Below are 25,876 nucleotides of genomic sequence, written 5' to 3'. Positions count from 1 at the left end.
TAGCAACATGCTCAGCATCTGATGTCTTCTTACATGGTATGAAATGAGCCATCTTAGAAAATCTATCCACTACAACAAATATGGAATCATACCCTTTCACTGTCTTAGGCAATCCAAGAACAAAATCCATACTAATTTCAATCCAAGGTTTCTCAAGAATAGAAATAGGTGTATATAAACCAATATTTTGATTCACTCCTTTTGCAACTTGACAAACTCCACAACTCTTTAAATTTTTTTGAGCATCCTTATACATTTTTGGCTAATAATACTTCTCTTTCAGCAAACTCAATGTCTTATCAATTCCAAAATGTCTAGCCAATTCACCACTATGTATTTCCTTAATCAGATTCAACCTCATAGAACTTCTAGGAATACACAATTGAATACCTTTGAACAACATACCTTCTTGAATGAAATACTCATCATACTTACTTATGTGATTTGTTAGATTTGGTGCTCTGCACTCTCTCCATGCCTCAAAAAATTCAGGATCAACATCATATAACTCTTTCATTTCATCAAAACCAAGAACTTCAACCTTCATTTCTATTAGCAAGGAACATCTCATACTCAATGCATCAACAAATCTATTAGTAACTCCACTCTTATGCTTAATGAAAAATGTAAAACTCTACAAATACTCAACCCACTTCATATGTCTCTGATTCAATTTATGTTGACTTTCCAAGTATTGTAAAACTTTATGATCAGTATACAACACAAACTCTTTAGAAATCAAATAATGTCTCCACTTCTTCAATGCTTGGACAATAGCATAGAATTCTTGATCATATACAAAATATTTTCTTTTAGCATCATTCAACTTTTCACTAAAGAAAGCAATATGCTTACCTTCTTGACTTAATATAGTGCCTATTGCATTACCACTTGCATCACATTCAACTTGAAATACTTTGCTAAAATCAGGTAAAACTAATACAAGTAATTCAACAATATTTTGTTTCAAAGTCTCAAAACTCTTATCCACTCCATGTGTACACTTGAATTCCTTTTTATCTCCCCTCATTGTCTCAATCATAGCATTACAAACAACACTAAAATTCTTTATAAATTTTTTTGTAAAAACTAGCCAAACCATGAAATGATCTTACTTGACCCACATTCTCAGGTGTAGGCCATTCTAAAATTGCTTTAACCTTCTTAGGATCCATCTTCAATACATTAGCTGAAATAACAAATCCCAAATACACAATCTCCTCTTGCATAAAAGAACACTTTTTTAGATTAATCAGTAACTTTTCCTCTTTCAACCTCTACAATACTTGTCTAATATGCTCAAGATGTTCTTCCTTAGTCTTACTAAATATCAGAATATCATCCAAATAAACAATCACAAACTTACCCAAAAATCTTTTTAGAACTTCATTCATCAATCTCATGAAAGTACTAGGTGCATTAGTCAAACCAAAAGGCATAACCAACCATTCATACAAACCATCTTTTATCTTGAAAATAGTCTTCCATTCATCACCTTCTTTGATTCTGATACGGTGATAGCCACTCTTCAAATCAATCTTGGTAAAATAATTTTCTCCACTTAAACAATCCATTATGTCATCCATCCTCGAGATAGGAAACCTATATTTCACTATTATCTTGTTAATGGCTCTAGAATCAGTACACATTCCCTATTCTCCATTTTTTTAGGTGCTAATATAGTAGGTACAATGCATGGACTCAAGCTTTCTTTGATCAAACCTTTCTACAAAAACTAATCCACTTGTCTGTTAAGTTCTTCATTCTTTGTTGGTATTAATCTATATGGTTCTTTGTTTGGCAAACTAGCTCTAGGAATCAGATCCATACAATGACTTATACTTCTTACTAGAGGTAAACCATTAGGAATATCATCAGCAATAATGTCTTTATACTCATTCAACAATTCTATAATTTCTAATGGTACTCGGCTGTCATTATTTGCTATCACTTGGTCATTACTAGCTTCAGCTGCTTGACCATTACTATCAACACTTGGTCCTCTAGGAACTATGGAAATAGACTTGATTCCTTTTCATTTGCTTTTATAATTGTTTCCCATTAACCATGCAAATTTTTATAGCAGTACAATTAACCTCATCTGGACTTTCAATCAAAGACAATAATGTTTGTTTCTTCCCATTTACCCAAAGAGTATATTGATTCAATCTTCCATCATGTACAACATATCTATCATATTGCCAAGGTCTACCCAACAAACTATGGCAACAATCTATAGGCATAATATCACACAAAAATTCATCAAAGTAATGTCCAATTTTGAACTTCATAGAGCATTGCTCACTTACCAATATCTTATGCTCATCTTTTATCCATGAAACATGATAAGGTTTGGGATGTTTTAGCCTTTGTAACTAAAACTTGGTAACTAGCTCTTCTAATGCCAAATTTGTAGAACTTCCACTGTCAATGATCAGTTTGTAGAATTTTCTAGCCATCTTACATCTTTTCTTGAAAAGACTTCTCCTTAAAATAGGTTCCTCATCACTTCCCTTATTGCATAAGGTTCTTCTCACCATTAGATTTTCTCTAGCCTCAGGTCTACTTGGTGAACCCTCATCATCTCCTTGAATCACAACATTTCTTTTACCTTGCCTACTTTCAGAGGATCTACATTCAAAAGATCTATGTCCCTCTTTACCACATCTGAAACAATTACCATAAAATCCACCTCTAGAATAGGAATTACCTCTTCCTCAGTAAGAATTAGTGCCTCCTTGAAAAGAATTACCACTTTTCTATTTGATCTTGCTTTTGTCATCATTCTTCCATTCAGATTTTCCTTTATCCTATACAATATTGTCAGATCTACCACCTTCTCCATAAGATCTATCTCTGCCTCTCTGGAATTTTCCACCTCTACCTCTTTGTCTTTGTTCATGCTTCTTTGTTAAGATCTCCTCAACCTTCAAAGCATACTGGTATGCTTCTTCCACACTTTCCAAATTCAAAAAAATTATTTCATCTTGTATTCTGGATCTCAACCCATTAATGTACCTTGCAATTTTCTCAACGTCGTCATCCACATGTCTAGATCTAATGTCCAATCTATAGAATTCCTTAGTATATTCTTTCATAGTCATGCCCTTTTGTTTCAAATTTTGCACCTTTCTCAACAAGCTGACTTGGTAATCAGCAAGGATGAATTTATTCTTGACCTTGTTAACCATCTTTGGCAAAGTTCTGATCTTCTACTTTCCTCTCCTTTGTCTATCAGTTTGCAAATGTTCCCACCATAGTGACCCATGACCTTTCAACCTAGTGATTACAATCTTCACCTTTCTATTATTAGGAGTGTTTTCATACTCAAAGAACTTCTCCATATCAAAGATCCAATCCAACATAGCATTGGTATCCAATTTTCCATCATAAGGAACAACTTCTACAACAGGCTTTGAATTTTCCCTAAGCAACACTCGCAACAACCTTTTCTCATCTTGATCTTCTTTAGGTTTTGGATTATGGTTTGGTGCTACTGCTTCATCATCACTTACATCATCAAGATGTGCTCCTCTCCTTTGGGTTGTCTCTATAACATCTAATCTGGCTGCAATTTGTCTCAATTAATCCAATATAGCACCATCAACATTTCTTCTACCACGAACCATCTTTACAAATCAAGTTCTTGCTAGATCGTAACCCTTTGCAAGTTATAGGTCAAATCCACAGATTTACCACCCTACAACCAAATCCAAATTAGGGTTCTACAAAATCTAATCTCCACAAGGATGAACCTCAAACTTTGATACCAAAGTGACGTAGGCAAAGGGTTAATAACTAGGCCAAAGGCTCACCCAACTATCCAAACCACCATGAAAGAGTTAACACAATGGAAGAAAACGCATGGAACATCAATCAAAAGAGGAAGAAGAATGAAATACTTTATTTTCTTCTTCAAATACTCAACATACATGCCTAGCTATAAGGCCTTCTGGGTTATGACCAATTGCAAATAAATTCACATTCAAAGATCTAACAACAAATTTGTACTTTCCGTTCTGCTCTCCAAAACTTACCTAACTCTAAGCCTAAAAACTCTATATATACTAGCCAAAATGGCTTATAGAAGATTCTAGAACATAGAAAAGGCCACAAGTTGGCTCTATACAAATATTAACTACCTAACCGAAATTAAATGCAAGTAGAGTCGACCCAAATTGGAACTAGACACAGACAACTTCCGCAAATGAAAACTGGCACTTGGAACCCAAAGGATCACTTGGCACCAATAGGAACTTGGCACCCAAAGGATCACTCAGCACCAATAGGAACTCGACACCCAAAGGATCACTTAGCATTAATAGGAAATCGACACCCAAAGGATCACTTGACACCAATAGGTAGAAAGAACAAAAGTGTAGGATTGCAAGGAAACTTAGGATGCTCTTGCATCGATCATTAACCACTTGTTTGTTCTTATTCCAATATGTGTTCTTTCCTTTACCCTTGTTATCATTGTTATTCTGAATATTGTTTTTTTTGTTTCCATTTTTTGTCAAAATACCTTGCTCTCTCAAAAAATCCTCAATTCTAAATGCAACTTCAACCATGGTATCAAAGGAGTCAAAAACCATCTTCTTAACTTTGTACTTAATCTTAGGAACCATGTTACCAATGAGGATTTCAATCTTTTATTTCTCAAGAATAGTCCTAGAATAGTGAGAGCATTGCCATCTCCATCTTTGTAAGAAAGTAAATAAAGATTCTCCTTGATTTTTCTTTGTGTGACGTAAGTCCAATAGCAAGATAGATTGTGAAAGATTGTATGCAAAGTGTTAAAAAAATCTCTAAATTAACTCAGGGAACATCTTAATAGGAGGAGTTATATTAGTAAACCATTCCATTGCTTGACCCTTAAGACTCCTTGGAAATAATCTCATAAGGTATGAGTCCTCATGATGAAACTCAAAACTCATAGTGTAAAACTGATGCACATGATCATTCAGATCCCCATTTCCATCATATTTGACATATTGGGGGATCTTAATTTTTCTAGGAAAATCTTTCATGTCAACCCTCTTATCAAAAGGATTAAGAAAAATTGAATCAAGTGAAAAATAACTCTTGGGTGCCAATATTTGCTTCAACTATTTCTTCAATTGGTCAACTTCTTTCATAGAAGGATCATGCTTTTGAATCTTTTTGTCTACATCAAAGTTGTAAGGGACCTTAGCACCCTTGTTGATTAAATTTTGAAAGCATGCATCTCTGTTTTGGTCCATATATGCTTCCATATGTTTCTAAAAATGTGAGTTTGGTTGCATAGCCATGAAATCATAAGAATTACAGTCAAATTTTGAGCTACCACCTCCATATTGTTCACCATGATGAGCTTTTTGTGAAGGTTGTACTAAAACTCTAGGAAGTGTTATTCTCCTATAATAATAATGTCTTGAATCTCTCCTTCCTCTAGGCTAGGAGATCATGAAGGCATTCTTGAGTGTCTTCCACTTTGTGGAGTCTTAGGAGGGGTGGATGGAGGAGAGTTGTTTCCACCACCAATGTGCACATTGTTGAATTTATTGTCAAGTTGCAAAGCCACGAGAAGGTCTTGTGCTTCTTGATGGGCTTTCCTTTCTATCTCAATCATAACTTTCCTTTCTTCCTCTATGCATTTAAATTGTTCTTCCTTCTTATCTTATTCTTCTAGAAGGGATTTTCTCTCACACTCAAGTACTTTGAGTCTACCACTCACATAGCCTAAAGGTGTCATGAGTAGTGTACATGGTGTTGACTATCTAAGCTAGTTACCAATAAATGTTACATTCACACGAGCACTAGAAGGATCACTAATTTTATCATCATATTGGGATCTCTCTTCTTGATAGGCATAATTCTTTCCTTTCTCAACCCTTTGGTACGCATCCAAATATCTATCCTCAATATGAGGTGAGGTTGGTCTATTTTCATGAGCGGGACCACCACTCAAAAGATCAACATAGTATTCACCACTTTGATTCTTCTTTTGTGGAGCTATTGTAAAATCCATATCCATATCCAAGTGAGGTGATGCTAAGGGTGTAATCAACTCAATAAGGTCACTACTAGGGTCAAAAAAAGCTTGTAGAATATTCTTAGGTGGTTGAACAAACATAGGTTCTTTTCCCTTATATCTTTGACAAGTTTGAACTAAAGGTAATTGCTTAAAGATGTCTTGAGGTTGCTTTCTTTGATCTGCTTGATATCTTGTTGTAAATAGCATGAAAGAAAAGGTACTAGGTGATAGGATAACCCTAAGAAATGTTGGTACCAAACTAGAATAGTAAAAGCACTCACTTGTCCAAAAGAGATGTGAAAAGAAAGAATTTTGCAATAGGCATAAACCAACACTACCATAGAGGTGCCCACAACTTTGGGTAAATACCCTAGCACATATAGACTAGGAGGATGATTTACCCAAATTATAAATAATCAAAATTGATTTTTTATGAAAGTGAATGGATAAGAAATTACTAAGACTCTCCAAGCTTAATATCAAAGAATCCAAAGGTATATCTTTATCAACAAGGATGGTCTCTAACTCACTGACTCCAAACAAGGTCACTTGTGAAATCAAAGATCACTAATTTAAGGGGTCAAGGCACAATAACCTAAGGTGCAAACAAATTTCTTACAATAGGGTAAGTAGCCTAATCTAAACCAGATCAAGCTAGGGAGACTAAAAATAAAAAGATAGCAAAGTAGTTTGATCATAAAGTCTTGACTCAAGAACTCAGATTTTGTTTGTTTTAAATATTCAATTAGGTGTGATAAATTTTGAATCATAAGGCATGCAAGATAGCAATCATGAATTTCAAGCAAACATCTTCAAACAATGAGCAAGAGACAAAGAAACCTTGCACATGAACAAGAATAATATCATTGTATCAGTCTAATCCCTAGAACCATCATTGTATATGTTCTCAAAATGTTTTTCAATCATGCACATAGTCCTAGAAAAGAAAATTTGGCAACACTATGGTTCTTAGTAATGTTCAACTCTATAGCTTTTGCAATCTAGAGTGGGAAAAATTCAATTCCAATGCACTAGGGTTTTGACATATTCCATGACTTTAATCAATTAGAAATATTGAGCAGATTTGACAACCCAAAAAAAGACTACACCTATGAGGATTTCCCCCACAAGGACATTTATATATTGGTTGCTACTACCATGTCAAAAATGGCTATTATTGCTTGAGTTTCCATCCATGTGGTTGACCTAATAAAGGGAATGTCCACTATGGTTAACCCTCTCTAATCAAGGAAGACTCACAAAGTTGTACCACATGGGGACTTGGTTTGGATTCAAGGGTTCCAAGTTTCTAATGTGCCCAAAAGAGAATAGAGCATACTCCTGATTTAGCCTCTTCACCTTGCCCAAACATAACAAAGAAGATTCTTTGACACACTAATTCAAAATCACCTCACCAAATTTTTAGAAAAGACAAAAAAAAAACATCACCAATCTCGAAAGAGAATGTACTAATGGATGTTGAGGACAAACCCAAGTGGAATAGTGAGATAATAACAAATATCTTTCCCTACCTACAAGGGGATCTATCATCAAGAAGAGCTTTGCATGTAAGACAAAAAAATGAAGCACATTCCCTAAGGAACTCCACAAATAGTGTTCATAAGACCTAATTACTATGTGAAAAACATATGCATGAAAGTAACTCTAAATCCAATTTTAGAGCACCAAATGAAGTGTGAATCTATGAAAGCATGTAAAAGCACTCAAGCCAAACACATGAGAGGTTCAATTTTACTTCCAAATCCAAATGTTATAGAGATACAAAAAAATACCTTGTAATCCTTGCATTACATCTTTTCTCTATTGTATCTTTTGTTTATGCTTGAATGCTTGCTCACAATGAACAAAACAACAAGCAAAACAAGCAAAAACAAGATATGCAATATATATCCAACTTATGAAAAATAAAGTTTAGATTTAGAAAAATAATTTTTAAGAGTGATAATAACTTTAAAATAGCCCAAATGAAAGCTCACATCATGCATTGATCTATGTGAAGATTAAATGCAAGCTATTCATGAGATGCCCTTTTTTTAATATTGATTTTTGACCTAGTTAACAAGATTGGACCTATATGATATGAAATCATATTCAAAACCCTAAATGTAGAAAAGAGACCCCTAGAAAAAATTAGAGAACTTTCCAAAAATGTCAAAATTTTGAAATTTTTTTCATTTGTGCCCTAGAGAGCCATTTTGTCAAAACATACTAGTTTTTGCAAATTGAATTATTGAGCCTTAGTATGATCTCCAAAATCAAAACACAAAGAACTAACCCTATTTAGAATTTAGAGACCTTTCAAAAAATGTAGAATTTTTGGAATTTTTTTACATTTGTGACCTAAAATGATTTTTCATGAAAAATAAAGGAAAAAAAAATACCTCTTAAAAATCTAAAAATTTCACTGAACCTTCTCTGATATGTTGCCACATTGAAAAAAACAATTCAGACTAAAACACCAAGTCATTTGGGAGATATGATCAAATCTTTAAGATCTAAAGTTTTTTTGTCTCCAAACAAATCCACATAAGGGGGTTAGCTCCAAAAATATCTAAATCTAGCAAGTAAAGGTGGGTTGCCCCATGGTGGGTGCCAAAGATGTATGCCTAAAATGTAAACACACTTCTATGAGTCATTATATTCAAGATTTTTCAAAAATGAGGTCTCGTATGGTGGCTCATAGCTCTCTATTCATGGAGTGCAAGGGTTTGTGATGGAGGCCCTCAGTTTGACCTAGTTTGTGCAATGCAAGTACACCATAAAATGAGAGATTTTAAGATCAAAATATGAATGTAAATGAAAATGCAAACTAATCTAAATGATGACAATGAAAAGCAATACAAGAAAGAAAATCTAATCTATGAAAGGAAATAACAATGCAATATTCATTTATGAAACCAAATATGGATCTAAGCTAATATGAAAATGCAAGAGTGGATCATGATGATGGAAGCCATAGATGCATAAGAGAAGAAGATAAGAAGATAGAAGTTCTCCACAAGCTTTAACAGTCAAACTCCTCCAGAAATTGCTCTCCAAACTTGCAACATAACAATAGCATAATTGTGGATGTCAAAAATGAGGAGAGGGATCTCCCTTATGAAGAAGAATGGATGACTAAGATTAAGAGGCTATAAGATTTAATCAAGGGTGGAGAAAGAATGATCCATGTGAGACAAAATTCCACCAATGAGAAAAGAGGAGGAACATTAAATGGAATCTCACTTAGAAAAATGTGCATTTGAGTGTAGAGAAAATAAAGAAAGATTTATTTAATTTTTATTTAATTTATTTCCTTTTTTTCAAGTGGAATTTTATTTAATTAAAATGGAGCAAGTTCTTTTAATTAAATATGAAATATTTAATTAAATTAAAAGATGGGTTTTCCTCTTAATTAATTAAATATGGATTAATTATATAATTAAAAGAGATGTCTTTTAATTAAATAAGACTTAGGATAAAATGATCAAACCTTTAAGAAATATTGAAATAATTAAATTATTTACAATTTGATCAAAGAAATTGATTTGAGTTGATTAATAAAATATTGCAAACTATTGATTCAGAAAATTTGATAAATTGAATAATGGGGGCCCATAGTCTAGGCGACCATTTTTGGGTGCATACAAGCATGTTGCTCAATATTTCTCTAGGATAAAAGATGTTGTTAATGCTATAAGAGGATCTATTGGTAAGACAGATAATGAGATTGTACTAAGCAAAATTTTGAGAACATTTTTACCCATCTATGCTATTAGAGTTTTTACAATACAACAGCTAAGATGTATACCAAGTTCTAATTTAACTCTTGAAGGTCTGGTAGGTAGGGTCATTGCTTTTGAGCTATCTAATTTTGATAATTTCAAATCTGATAATGTTGAATCTACTTTCAAAGCTAAGGTATCATTGAAGGAACCTGATGAGAAGAAGAAGGTAAAATATGTTTCTAAAGATAGTGATATATATGAGGAGGATGTAGAACAACTTAAAGCACTTCTAGCAAAGATATTTCATAGAGGTAAAGGAAAATTCAAAGGTAAGTTACCTATCATGTGTTTCAATTGCAACGATGTTGGTCATATTGATGCTAGATGTCTAGAGAAGAAGAACTATAGAGGTGGAGAGAAGTACACAAGTAGAAGAGATGAAGACAACAAAGAGTACAAAGACAAAGGCAAGAAATCTTGATACATTGCTGAAGAGGAAACTAAAGATGGATCAAATTATCATGATGATGAAGTAGTGTATGTTGCAATGAAGGGTAATTTTGATGAGCATGAGGCAATTGCACTAGTGTCTTCTGTGAACAAGAATGATAGATGGATCATTGACAGTGGGTGTTCACATCACATTACTGGAAATAAAAGTAAGTTTATTACCTTGAATTATTATGATGGAAATAGTGTAAGGTTTGGTAATGATGCACCCTGTTTGATAAAAGGAAAAGGTTCTATCAAACTCATAGAAAAGATTTTATGTGACAATGATTATGATGTTGAAGGACTTAACTATAATTTTTTGAGTGTATCACAACTAAATAATTCAGGTTGTAAGGTTGAGTTTGAGAACAAGATTGCTAAGATATATGATACTGATGGAAAACTAATGGGAAAAGGTGATCAAACTAGAGGTAATCTATTCTATCTTGATATGGATGATGCTACCTATCTAATTGTAGAATTTGATGATAAGTTGTTATAGAACAAGAGGTTATGTCATGTTAATTTTGATAACTTGGTTAGTCTCAGTAATATGAGAAGAGTAAGAGGTTTTCCCAAGTTAAAGAAACCTGACAATATAATTTTCAAACAATGTTAGTTAGGCAAGATGACAAAGTAAAGTTTTAAGAGTAAGACTCATGCCTCTAAATAAATTTTGGAGATTGTTCATACTAACTTGTGTAGACCAATTGATGTAAAAAACTACAAAGGTGAAAAGCATGTTATGCTATTTACTATTCTAGGATGATGACAATTATGTTTCTAAAATAGAAATCTAATGCTTTTGAAATATTTAAGTTGCACTTAGCAAGAGTTGAGAAGGAAATAGGTAAAAGTTTGAAATGCTTGAGATCTGATAGAGAAGGAGAATTTACGTCAAATGAGTTTGAGATATTTTGTAATGACAAAGGAATTAAAAGAGAGACATCTACCCCTAGGACCCCTCCATAAAATGGAATTTCTAAAAGGAGGAACATATCTATAATGGATTGTGCTAGGACACTCATGATGGAGAAGAATATTGCTTTGAAATACTAGAGAGAGGCTATAAGTAAAAATGTCTATACCTTGAACTATGTGCAAGTCAAGAATGGTACACATTCAACACCTTTTGAACTATGGTATAGATACTCACCCAATGTAAATATTTTAAGGTATTTGGAAGCAAGTGTTATATTCTCAAAGATTTCAAGAATAGTAAATTAGATACAAAAAGTGCAAAAGATATATTCCTTGGCTATTTCACAATAAGTAAATCTTATAAGTTTTTAAGTACTAATACTAACAAAGTTGTGGAAACTATAAATGTGAAATTTGATGAATATATAGAAGTACATGAAGCTGAACCTATGAAGGAACTAGAAGAATACAAATCATTTGTATATTTTATGAAGGTATGCCTGCTGATAAATATGTTGTAAATCAAATTGCAAATTAATAGCAAGTTTCAGTGACTATCAAGTCACATAATATGAATGTTGAGTTGCATTAGGAACCAGGCTACAATCAAGTGCTGAGTTATAAAATAAAGTTGAAGCACATTCTGATTCTAAGATTGGTGTACATGAAAGAGATGTTGAATTACCTGATAGAGAAGTACACAAATATTTAGAAGTTAAAAAACCAAATGGGGAAAATAGAGCAAAATCAAGATTGTCAAAGTATGCAAGAGATATCACCTTGCTACACAAATCATTGGAGATAAAGATGCAAGACCAATGACAAGGAAGAAGTTGAAAAATGATACATGTTTGATTAGCATGCATGAACCTAAAATAGTGAAAGATGCATTAGAAGATGTAGATTGGACAAAAGCCATGAAATAAGAGATTGAATAGATTGAGAAAAATAAGACATGAAATCTAGTTCATAGACCAAAAGATAAAAATGTGATTAACACTAAGTGGGTGTATAGAAACAAGTTAGATGAAAATGGTGAAGTCACAAAGAATAAGGAAAGATTAGTTTGCAAGGGGTATGAACAAGAAGAAGGGATAGACTATGGAGAAGCATTTTCTCCTATTGCAAGAATGGAAGGAGTAAGAACTCTGCTTGCTTACTCTGCATACAAAGGTTTCAAAGTTTATCAAATGGATGTTAAATCTACATTTTTGGATGACATATTGGAAGAAGAGGTTTATATAGAAAAACTATAAGGATTTATTGATGGTAACAAAAGAAAACATGGTATGTAGACTACAAAAATATTTGTATGGTTTGAAGCAAGCACTAAGAGTATGGAATCAAAGGCTTCACAATTATCTTGTGAAGATTGGATTTGACAAGACTTATGATAACATCAATCTATAACTGAAGACAGAGAAAGACAAAGGTATTTTACTATCTAAAATTTTTGTTGATGATATCATATTTGGAGGTCAAGATACTTTATGTAAAGCTTTTGCAAATGAAATAAAGAAAGAATTTGAGATGCCTATGTTTGGAGAGATCAAGTTCTTTGTCAGTTTGCAAGTACATCAGATGAAATATAGTGTATACATCACTTAGTCAAAATATGTAATGGAGATATTAAAAAATTTTGGATTGGAAGATTTCAAGCCAGTAAGTACATCTATGGTGATAGGACACAAATTGTCAAAGAATGATGATTCAACCGAGGTGAATCAAACATTGTACAGGTCTATGATTAGCAAATTGAAATATGTAGTACATAAAAGACCTGATATTGCATTATTTGTTAGAATAGTTGCAAGATTCTCTACTAATCCTAGGGAGAATCATTTGATAGTTGTTAATAGAATAATGAGATATCTGAAAAGAACAAAAGGCTATAGTCTATACTACAAGAAAAATGAAAAAATTGAGTTGTGAACCTACATTGATGTTGATTGGACTAAAAATATTGATAACTAAAAGACCACTAGTGTAGGAGCATTTTTCTTAGCAAAAGGGTTGGTTACATAGAAGAGTAAGAAATAGAACTGCATATCTTAATCTACTACTAAAGCTGAATATGTTGTTGCTACAGTGAATTGCATAGACATTGTATGGATCAAATAACTATGTTTTCTTGCATTTTATCACCACAAAATGTTGGTAATAGCACAAAAAAATTTCAAGCTAGTTTCACATTTATCTAAGCTTAAATTTGATATTCAATTATTTAATGTTGATCGATCGATCAAATTTAATTCGTATACCAAATTGTTTTACTAAAGGCTTTCGTCAGGTCTTTTTCATTTTGCTTTTTGTTGAGCCTTTGCTTGGTTTTTGAAGACTTCATTGTCCTTTCTTTTCTTTTGATTTTACATTTTCTTATTTTTAGTCATTTGGTTTTGCTCATGTCATGCCTTTCATTTTTCCCTTCGATTCGGTCTAAACTAGAGGTAAATCAGAGTTGTCAGTCAAAAGTTATGCCCATTTTAGTGCTTCAAAAGTGTACCTTTTGGGTGCAACAACACAAATTAAAAATATGATGTTATATTTTCAATTTGACTTTCACATTTTGATAAATATAAATTATATTCACTTTTTGTTATGTTTTTAAGTTACTTTAACTTTAAATTTTTAATTTAAAGTGAATATAGTGCACTTTATATTACAATTTTAAGTTGAGTTACTTTTTAATTTTACATTTAAAATAACTATATAGTTTCAGTTTAATTTTTGGTTTTAAAAATTGACGAGTCTAAAAAATGCCTTTATTTTGCTATGTTTAAGATACTTTATGATACTCTGTTCATTCTTGTTTTAACACTTATAAGCTTATGTTTGATAAACCTTTGATGATTTATGGGGTAGAAAAACTATGTCATCCTTTGCCTAAATTATATCTAATATGCAGTATTTCATATAAATATCCAAATGTGCGTTCTTATGCTTGAATTTAGTTTGATGGATGTTTATTTGCAAACATGTTTTATATCATAACTAACCTGATGATAAGGATTAAAGGATGAGCAAAAGAATCCAGAAGTTGGTTGCTGACAACATTCAAGGAGAAATGAGCATCAAGGAACAACCATGAAAAGGAAGTTATAACCACTCCAGGAAACATGGCAGCGAATAAGGAGGATTTTTTACGAGCCATTACCTTCTCTGCATTTACGTTGTAACAAGTGGATGCTGCAACTTCATTGCTCCCTCCTCAATTCCATTATCCTTCCTTTTCGCTTTTAGTTGTTCTCCTATATTCTCTCCTGCGGACTTAACTTAGGATAGTTACTTTTCTGTTATGTAATAAAGAGTAGATTCCCTATATATGTCAGGATCGACTCCTGTGTGTGAAGTTTTTAGTTTTTAGTTTTTGGTTTTGATAAGTTTTATTGAGTAAGAAGAAAACATTGATTCACAGTTTGTTGTAGTTGTGTTTTAAAATTCTGAATTATGTAATGACTGATTAATAAAATGAATTAGTTCTCTTTAGTTTCTATCCTACGTTGGTAGATTAGAGAAGCCAACCAAGGGGGCCCACTTGGAAGGTGGATTAGATTAGAATAGAATAGATTCATTTTACTAAGCATTAGCAGTATTTTAAATAAGACATAGCTAGTTAATTCCTTCCTGTAGCATCACACTTCATGAACGTTCCTGTAACATCTGCGAGAACAGTCTAATGGATGAGTCAAGATGGAATCTCTATTATCTTGTCATTGTGTTTTCAACATTCATAGATTCAGTAGTTTCCTTTCTATAGAAGTAGCGTAGTTTCCTTCCTTTGCATTTTTACACTCCTGCAACACAAGCATAATGACTCATCAAGGTACCTAGTGCACATACTGTGCCAACCATTTCAGGTATATGTCCCTAGGTTGACAATCTAAATGCACCTCATGGTAGGGGAAAAGTAGTCCTTAGCTTGAATAAATTATTCCTAAGACAAGCCTAGCGCATGACTATGGAACACCTATTGTGAGGTGGTTCATTTTTGGCACCATTTCCGGGGATGGTGTCAAGCTAGGAGTATTTTTGAGTAATAGTTTTTAGATTAAGTTCTTTTTACCAGTGTGAAAATTTTAGTTGCATGCATCGAAGAGGAAGACAATGAGATGAATATGGAAAATTTCTTCCATAGGGATCTGTTAATTTGAATGAAGAAGTTGAGTTGCCCTTTGAAGATGCAAGTCCTGTTTTCCCCATAGTATCATCATCAAGAGCTGAATCCCTAGACATATTCGGTCTCTAGCCCTTCACTAAAATATTGACCAGTTTTCTTGATAACACTGCCTCGAATCCACTAGTTGTTAATCACCCAGTGCCTAACCTTCCTTTTCAACAGCAACCTCATAATCCAATTCCACCAGTCATGGTGCAACCCACTTTTCTATTTCCACTTCCAAGTCTCATAACCAATGCCAATCTCAAGAATATACCTCCCACTGCTCTTCCGAAGTTCTATGGCCTTGCAACTGAAGACCTCGACACCTTCTTGTTTGAGTTTGACATCCTTTGTCATAATTTTGACTACAACACTGATGCCCATAAGCTTAAATTATTTCTAGCCACATTGAAAGAATCATCTTTATGATGGTTCATGGGCTTAGGAGCCAATGCAGCTGTAAATTGGGATGAAATGCAAGCCTTGTTTTTGGAAAAATATAAAGAATATTGCAAAGCATCTGGCACAAGAGGAGATGATATCTTTAGGATATCACAGAAGGAGGAAGAGACATTAGAAGACTATGTTTCTCAATTTTTATATACACTACAAAAGAATCCTCAGCACACATTGTCTAAAGATTCCCAAAAACTAGTCTTTCTAAGAAGAGTGAATGAAGACTGTTTGGAAGCATTGGACCTGATGGCCGGTGGAGATGTATATCAAGCTCAATAGGATGACCTCAAAAAGATATGTCAGAACTACTCAAGGTCAACCATGAAGAAAGGTTGAGGACCCCATTCTACGGTTACAAAAGGAATTAGTCAAGGCATTTCAAAACTTGAAATATCCAATTTGTTGTCAGATTTCAAACAAGACATCAGTAATAATGTCACTACACAGTTGGATACAATGACTACAAAGAAGAAGCAAGCAAAGGCTGAGTTACAACTAGCTGAGTACTGTCCTCATTGCTGAAAGCAAAAGAAAGATTGCCACTGTAAATTGGTTGCAAGCATGGAGAACCAACATCTTCCAATTGAATATGTAAAGATAGATGGGGATGATGAGCAAGTATTCTTTATTGCTCAACGCTGACCATGGGCTCAATGTCAAGGTATGCCTCAAGACCCCTTGCAAAATTCAAATTTATATGGTAATCAATGGCAAAACTACAATACCCAAGGTCCTCCACAAAACCAACCCAATTGGAATAATACTGGGCAAAATAACCCACAACAGTCTCAATGGTCTCAAAATTTCCAACAACCTTGGCCTAACCAGAAGAATAACCAATGGCCCCAGAACCAACAAAACCAATGGCAACCACCCCAAGGGAATTAGCAATCTCCAAACCAAGGGAATTGGCAATCTCTAAACCAATGGAAGAGATCTCAATAATGGCCTAACCAAAATACTGGTGTTCCACAATTTCCCCCTCTAGCTCAACAACCTACTTTAATGCCACCACCTACAAATAGTGGACCTCAAAAGCAAACACAACTACCTGCACAACCTCAGCCAAATCCAAATAGCAAACCATAGCAGCCCATGTATAGTACTGATACCCAGCAGTACCCTGCTTATACCCTAGATGTCGCAAATATACATTTGAGATCTAGAATGACCTTACCCGCACCAAGGCCACCTCTTATAACTGAAGTATCAGACTCTCCTGCAGCATCAGAACCTTTGGTTGATGAACTTGTTGACCCAACTAATGTTACCATACCAATACCAGACCAACTAATACAAAAGGAACAAAGCAAGGAACAACCCTTTGACATTGTTAACCAGTTGAAGAATATGCATGTCCGAATACCTTTGTTTCAAGCTATTAAGGACATTCCTACTTATGGAAAAGCTATAAGGGAAGCTTGTCTAAAGAAACTTGGAAGGAAGAAGAAGGATCCTACCACAGTTCATGTTGTTGGACATTTAGTTGATATCATGTTAGGAAGACTGATTACACCAAAATATTCTGACCCAAGGAGTCCAGTAGTAAGTGTCAGCATCAATGGTCAATTTGTTAAAAATGCCTTAATAGATTTGGGAGCTACTATAAATGTGATGACTAAAGAAACCATGAAGAAGTTACAAATAGAAGGATTAAGGCCCACACCAACTATTCTACAGCTTGCAGATAGTTCCACTGTCACTCCTGATGGAATGATAGAAAATATTGTTGTGACCTTAGATTCCCTAGAATATCTTGTGGATTTCATGATTTTGTCCCCTAAAGTAAACCTATATGGCTATCCTGTCATTCTAGGTAGACCATGGTTGGCCACAGCTGATGCAAACATAAATTGCAGATCAGGGAATATGACCATATCAAATGGCCAAGCAACCAAGCAATTTGATCTATATCCTCCTGCACAACCATTACCAGATTTGAGTACATCTTGTTGGCTAGATTTAGGAGATGAAGAAGAAGAGATAAATTCCATAGTACAACTTATGATGTTACATAGGTAATCTTTTCTAAAGTTGCAAGAAGAAGATTCAGTAATCCAAAGCATCCTTACCAACACCTGTGTGGTAGGAAAAGATGTGTCTGAAAGCTCTGTATTAGAATTGATTACATATGAGGAGTGTGATACAAGTTGTACTTTACTTAAGGAACCTGAAAATCTTTGTTCATTACTTCCTTGTGAAGTAGAAGGAAGCCCAATCTCTAAAACTACTATGGTAGAATCCACTATTCCTATTGAACTGAGTAAAGGCCATAAACTACATGTTAACCCCAAATTGACATCCGTACAGATGGAACAATTAAAAGAATTGCTTCAGAAGCATGAGAAGACTTTTGCTTGGGATTGTGATGATATGAAAGGATTAAGCCCTACACTGTGTACCCATAGGATATACATTAATGAAGGTTGTCTACCACTTCGTCAACCTTAGAGGAGGATAAATCCAAGCCTCAGAGAAATAGTCAAAACAGAATTGCAAAAACTACTTGATGCTGGCTTTATCTATCCTATATCTAATAGTAAATGGGTATCACCACTGGTTATAGTACCTAAGAAAGTAGGAAAATGGAGAATTTGTGTAGATTATAGGGAGTTGAATAAGGCTACTAAAAAGGATCATTTTCCTTTACCCTTCATAGATCAAATTTTGGATACACTAGCTGGAAAAAAGTACTTCTCCTTTTTAGATGGATATAGTGGCTATAATCAAATTAGTATTGCTCCTGAAGACCAAGATAAAACTACATTTACCTGTCCATGGGGTACTTTTGCATACTCTGTTTTACCATTTGGTCTTTGTAACACTCCTGCAACGTTTCAACGGGCTGTAATTAGTATTTTTGCTGATATATCACATGATTGTATGGAAATCTATATGGATGACTTTAAGACATGTCCCTGCCATCCAAATCCAAAGACAAAATGAAATATCAATATGATAAAGAATTGGCTCATGTAGCTCCTTCTTTAGTCATATCTATTTTGGATAACGTGTTGGACACAAAGATTGGCCATGTGAATGCAGTTGATTTTCTACAAAGAGTTTTAGCTCTAGCTCATCATGAAATGAAGCATATTAAGAGAAGAAACATTCACATGGTGTCGACATGTCCCATGGAAGATATAGAACCTAATTTCATTCATGGATGTGCATGATGGTTTACTCCCAAGACAAAGACTATCAAAGATGTTGATGGCAAGGTTATCATTAGCCTTGATCTTGAGGTCATTGAGCAAATTTTCAAGGTTCCACGTAAAGTAGAATGTGTTGATTTGACCAAGGAATCATCATTAACATGTTGGAATGTGTAAAAAGGTAATTATTAGAAGTATGTCAACCTTTACTAGTTAGAAAATAAGAGAAGCAATTTCTCTGGATGGTCAAAGACTATTCATTAGTCTAACTTCAAACAAGAATATAAGGATCTCATTATCCTTCTTAGCAAGATTTGTGGTCTTAAAGATTCTACTAATTTTGAGCCATGGATGTATAAGTTCATATTTCAAATTATGGAGGATAGTGAACACATCTTTTGGGGAGAACTCATGAGTACTGCACTCTGCCAAAAAATATGCAATGCGGGAACATCAAAGCCCTTTTACATGAATTCTTATCTTGTTTACATTGTTGTTGCCATGGGATCTGTCTTTGGTATTTCTACTAAGGGAGATAATTTAGGTTCATATTTTGGATTAGTATGACTAGATCACTTTGGAAAATAGTAAATTCCATTACAAAAGAGTCCAAGATGTCTTCTTTGGGCATTTTCGGTGCTTGTTCGATAAACAGTTATCTGTCAAAAGAGTATACGATGCAACATGGGAGAAGCTAAACCAATATGGTTGTATTTTTATTTAGTTTGCCACTTTCACATACTTGAGAGTTGGATATTTCAAAGGTGAGCCATACACCTTACCTAGGTATGCTATAGATTGAATCATCTTGATGGAGCTAGCTAGATAGCTCATGGATGTGCAAAGTGATCAACATGATTTACATAGGCCTAGTTTTAGCATTACCTTAGCTAAACCTTTGGCTATTGGAAAATTTTCAATCATTTTAGCTCCTAAACCAAAGAACATGGAAGTAGAGTTACAATTGATCACCTTGAAGAAGTTCAAAGCTAGATACAATTTTGACTACTAAGAGATAAATTCTGAAATGAAAAGAGCCTATAGTCATGTTAACCGCATTAATGATATCTAGATTGATATGAGGAAAAAACTTGATATCATGAAGATGGACTATTAAAGATTAACCTTGTAGCAAATAATTGATTTTAACATGTTGGAAATCCCTCCAAGTTTTCAAATTGAATATGATGGCAACATCCTTGATCCAAAATTTTGTCAAGCCAACTTTGATAAGAAGTGCCCTTTTCCTATTCAATGGTGACAAAAGGACGGTATGTCTATCATGGATAGATTTCAATCTCTCTTTTTAAATACCAACAAATGGTTGAAAAGTAAAGGCCTTAAAAGAGTAAATCCTAAGATGGGCTTGGATTGTGGAAGTTTTGGTCCTCTTGGCAAAACCTCATAACTAGAAATTAGAGGGAAAGATGGTGCCTCATCTTCTGATGCTAAGGGTTCCCTCAAATTCAAATTGAAGGATGGGAAAAGAGCTAATTCATCTCAAGTTCCTGAAGAAATTCAAGAATCAATGGAAGAATAAGAAGAGGAATTGGAAATAGAATCTAATAAAGGGAATTCAGATGAAGAAGGGGAAATCATGATCATATCTCCTCCAAATCCCGCACAAGCCTACACATCTTCTATACATGAAGAGCCTTTTCTGCATGAGGTTGATGATGATGTGGATTCATTCTCCACTCTTCTCACTCCTTCCATTCCATTTTCAGAGGTTAATACCATAGCTCTTCCTATTTCCTCTATTGCTCCTCACATCCCTACACATGAACAATATGATCATTTATAAAATGCTTTTGAAGATTTTCCAACTCTTACAAGTGGTCAAGTTTTCCAACTTGATACATCTTTGACAAAGTTTTAGCTTTTCATGACAAAGTCTTCTCAACATGTTCCTATGCCTTCAACTGTACAAACTAAATCCTACTCTATTACAATAGAAATATAATCAGGATCAATGCCAATGGTTTCCACTATACCTACTTTTGTAGATAAAAATTTCAGCTTGCCTACATGGTTGAACAAAATGACAATGAAGAGGAGGAAATTGGTTGCTCCTCTAGACAATCTTCCTATTAAGAAGACTAAATCCAAATCTTTGAAAGACAATATTGTTTCTAGATTTTTGGTTGATTTTGATAAAATCAAATGTTTGAGGTTGTTGAGCCCCTAGTGGATAAACCTATTGAGAAACTTACTAATTTTGATTAAAAATTTACAAAGGTGAAAATTGGAAAGCAATCACATTTGAATTGTTTGCAAGATGCTCAAGATGCATTGGCTAATATACTAAAGAGAAATATGAGCTATGGAAAAAGAAAAATCAACTGAAATAGGAGGTTTCTCATCTAAATGAAGTCATTCAGAAACAATTTTCTCAAAGTGTTGTTGTTATGTCTCAAACATCTAAGGAGAGAAAATTAATTGAGGTTGCTAGGTCTTAGATACAAGCAATCATTTATGAAAGAATGTAAGTGATCATAGAATACTACAATAGAAAATTCTAAAGTTGTGCAATCAGCATATGAAAATGTAGTGAGAGTAGATGCCATATCAAAGACTATGAAAATTGTTGATCTTCCAATAGTGCGTGACATCATTGTCAAATTCAAGGCACTAAGAAACAATATTTAAGATTTTTATTTTATTTTTTATTTTATGTTAGTAGTTGTAAAGGATGAATTACATGAAAAAGTGTAATTACATGTAATGCGAGTTACATGTATGTAAAAGTATGTAATGCGAGTTGCATGTAACCCTTTATTTTCTTTTGTAGTAAGACTAGGTCAAAGTTGGTTGAGTTGCTCCCACTTTTTCTTCTATCTTTTTCTCAACTCCTATGCCTATATAAAAGGAGTACCCCCTCATTGTAAATTCATTATTATCTTTATGCAAGAGAGCTCTAGAGAAATTGTGCTAGTAGAACTTTGTTTATGTAAGCACTATTTTAAGAGAAAGTGAATACAAAGGAGCATTTGAGACTTAACTTTGATTAAGTGAGATTGTTATTTGTGTGAGTCATAAGCTTTGTCTATAATTCATCCAAGTTATCTTTGATTCATGTTATCTTGTGTTATTGGTAATTGTATCTCATGAATTGAATAGAAAAGAGTTAAGAAGCAAATAAAGCCAGAGCTTTGACTAGGAGCAATTGTGGGAATATATAGCTAAAAGCTTTGTCTGTAGCTTATATTTTCATTCTTAATTTGAAAAATAGTTAAGTTATTCTTATTTTTAGGAGTCTTTGTACCATAATTGTAAATATTTTTCATATAGAAGTACAACTAAACTTAGAGCCAAACCAGTACATTTTCAGCTAGCCTTTGAGTTAGTGAAGGTTTATCGGTATCACTATTTCTAGCTCTTGATAGAAGTGTAGATGGAGATTCACCCTAACCATTACTCGCTCTATGAGTAAGTGGATTCTTTCTTGAAAGTTAAGAAAGGATTTTGGTAACATCCTATTTATAAAATCTCTTGACTTCTTGCTTACCTTGAGTTGATCCAGGGAATGGTGAGAAGGGGGAGCCTTTTGTTTAAGGTAGGAGAAACTCTGCCTCACACGTTATAATTGATCATCTATTTTGTGGTTGGATTTTTACCCAAAACTATCAGTTGCAAAATATTCACCCAAGAAGATACTCAAAAGTATGAAGGAGGAAATCACTGAACCTGTGATACTTTATTATGATAACACAAGTGCTATAAATATATCAAACAATCCTATGATGCATACAAAGACTAAGCACATTGCAATCAAGTATCATTACTTGAGAGAGTTAGTTCAAGATAAAGAGGTGAAGATGAAATATGTTAATACAAAAGAGAAAATAATTAATATCTTCACAAAAGAATTACCTAAGGATGCTGATGAGTATCTAAGAGGTAAACTAGGGGTGCTACCCCTATCAAAGTCTATCTAAGAAGTATGAGAAGTGCACTACATCAACTGAGATGATTGACATATGTTACACATTGATGTAGTAGATCTTACTTTAGGAGCTGCCAAAAGTAATCAAAGAGCTAGAGCTACAAACCAGTCACAAGTTAGTTTACAGAGGGAGAAACTAAAAATGTTCATATCTGCATATTAAGATGACAAGTCTTTGGTATTATTGTCAAAGAGGGAGATATTGGTGGAAATATTATATAGATAGAAGATGTAGGGAGAAAGAAAAAGAAAGAGATAAATCCAAGGGAGATGGAAGAAATTTGGAATATCTACTCAAAGGGATCTAGTGTACCTATTGATTACTACGGAGTAAGAAAATATTCCATATACCTAGTAAGAGAGAGATAGTGTTGAGGGAGATATAAGAAGTGATCAAGAGGGAGTAATAAGGATGAGTTGATTATCTATTGATCAGAATAGAATTTTGTAACCTATATAGAAGATGAAAGCTATTGATAGAGAGAGATTTCAATACAAGGAATTATTTTGTTTTTTGTATTATTGTTGGTTGTACTAATTTTTCATCAATGCCAAAGAGGGAGATTTTTAAAAATAGATTGATGCAAGTGTGAGAATGTGTTTCAATCATTGTTTTTTCATTGATGTCAAACCTACTACTTTTTGGTAAGACAACTACTTAGATGATTTGAGTATTATCATTTGTTTGATTCATGATGAGCTTTTGATTAAATGAGATAATAAAAGCACCTAGAGGAAAGGTTGAGTTATGGTATGAAAAAAGAGTGCAAAGATCAGTTGAGTCAATGATAGCATAGTGGATTGATTATCTACTTAAAATCACAAAGGATGGATACAATGACAAAGTCTAGAAGAACAAGTAAGAAGAATTGAGTCTACCAAGCTTGATCGAGTGGACAATAGGTGTCGAGAAAAGTTAGTGCAAGTTGAGTAGAAAATCAGTTGGATCAGAGAAAAGTCAAATTTTAGTGTATGTCGAGTGATATAGTGTAAGTTGAGTAAAGTTTAGTTGATATTGAACACCAATAAGCTTTAGTATTTTTTGAGTGATCTAGTTGATGACGAGTGGAAGAACAATATGGAAGCCTAGTGACAACATATTGATGTCAAGTTCCATTATTCATGTTAAATCATGGATTTGAAAAATTTGAGCTAACTATTTTATTTTCTTTAATTTTGTGAAGTGTGTGGAAGATAACTATAATGAGTTCGTGACATAGAAGTCATGGTAAACCATTTTGAGGCAAATTCAAAGAGGATTGAAGGAGAAGTTTCTAGAAGGGAATAAAATGAAAAGATGGGTCAATTCATTGAATCCTAGCTAATCTTACCTTAATCTATAATGGACAATAGAGGTTGAATGAAAAAAGATCTTAATTTTCTATTTATACAGGTGATTAGTCAGAAGTGATGGTTGTCATATGCAAGAATCTAAGGAAGACAAGGAGTCTAAGGTATTTGCTTCATTAGGGACCAAATAGAAGAGACTGATATTGGCAAGCAAAGCAAAAAGGCTTAAGGGTATAGATGCTTGAAGGATGAACAAGCTATTAGAGTTGAAATGTGTGAAAGCCAATCAGAATGGATGACTGAAACAAAGATCTATAATCTGCAAAGTGAGTTGTAAGTTATTATCATATCAAGTATTATTGTTACTTTCTTATCTTTGTACTAGTATAGGGTTAATCCTTTGGGTTAAAGTTGACCTAATAGTCATTTGCAAACCCTTTAACTAGGTGCCATTACAAGTGAATGATCTCACTCCTAATAGGGCGATTGAAATCCTCTAACCTGGTCACATTTAATATTGTGTATTGTAACCTTTAATAGGGTTGGCCTTTCATAGGGCATCACTTTAGAAGGTGTGACATTATTGGTGGTTTTTTCCAAATTGGGTTTCCATGTAAAATCATTGTGTCAAATGTGTTTTTGAATATGTTATGTTTCATGCTTACACTTTTGTAAAATTGATTTGACAATAACCTACAAGTTTAAGTGATTGTATGATCTAATGGATGCATGCGTGACGAATATGTTTTTATGGATATGGGTTTACTAAGCTGTGAAAAGTTTTAGTTGTACATCTAGACCTTGGATAACTCATTCACCCCCCAGTTATTCTAAAGAATTTGAACACCTTTAAGTGCACATCATTTCATATTGTTTCTTGTGCATATTTTGGTTTACTCTTCCAATTAAGTACCTATATTTTAATTAAATTCTTGACTAACCAAATTGTGGCTTAGCTAGCTACAAAAAAGCTCAATTAGATATGGGAAAGGGTAGTCAAGCAATCTATAATGAGGAAAAAGGAAGAATTCTTAGAGAAAAGAAGATATGAAATGTGAGATAAGCCTTTGAGTTTGTATAGTTATTTTTAGGTATAAGGTCGCAACCTAGAAGGCCTCATAGCTGGACATGTTATGGTTCCTTTTTATGTTAAGTGAACTAATTATACCTACAAATATGTTTCATAAGGCCTCATGTTTCAATGGTTTCATTAGATATTTGTGTAGCTTCCATGTGCATCTTTGAGTAGGGAGTATTGAATTCTTTAATTTGAGTTTATTCTACATGTTATAAGAATCCTTGTCTCTCACTACATCAGGCAGTATCAGAGCTAGTTATTTCTTTAAAGAACCTTGTTGAGTTTGGTTATAGGGTGGTAGATATGAAATCTAACTTATAACTTGTAGAAGGTTATGATATTGTAAGAACTATTGTTAAGATGGTTCGTGGTAGAGGGAATGCTGATAATGCTATTATGGACATGTTGAGGCAAATTGTAGTGAGACTTGAAGTTTTGGAGATAACATAGAGAAGAGGTGTACATCTTGAAGATGTTAGTGATGACAAAGAGGGAACATTGAATCCTAACCCTGAACCTAAGGTTGAGCAAGATGAGGAAAGGCTTATGAGAGTTTTGTCTAGGGAGAATACTAAACCTATTGTTGAAGTTTCTTGTTTTGATGGAAGACTTGCAACTAATGTTGTGTTGTATTG

Source organism: Cupressus sempervirens, chromosome 10 (genome assembly GCF_028749045.1).
Source record: "Cupressus sempervirens isolate cs-2001-9-10 chromosome 10, ASM2874904v1, whole genome shotgun sequence".
NCBI classification, from domain to species: Eukaryota; Viridiplantae; Streptophyta; class Pinopsida; order Cupressales; family Cupressaceae; genus Cupressus; species Cupressus sempervirens.
This window is presented reverse-complemented; position numbering follows the sequence as displayed.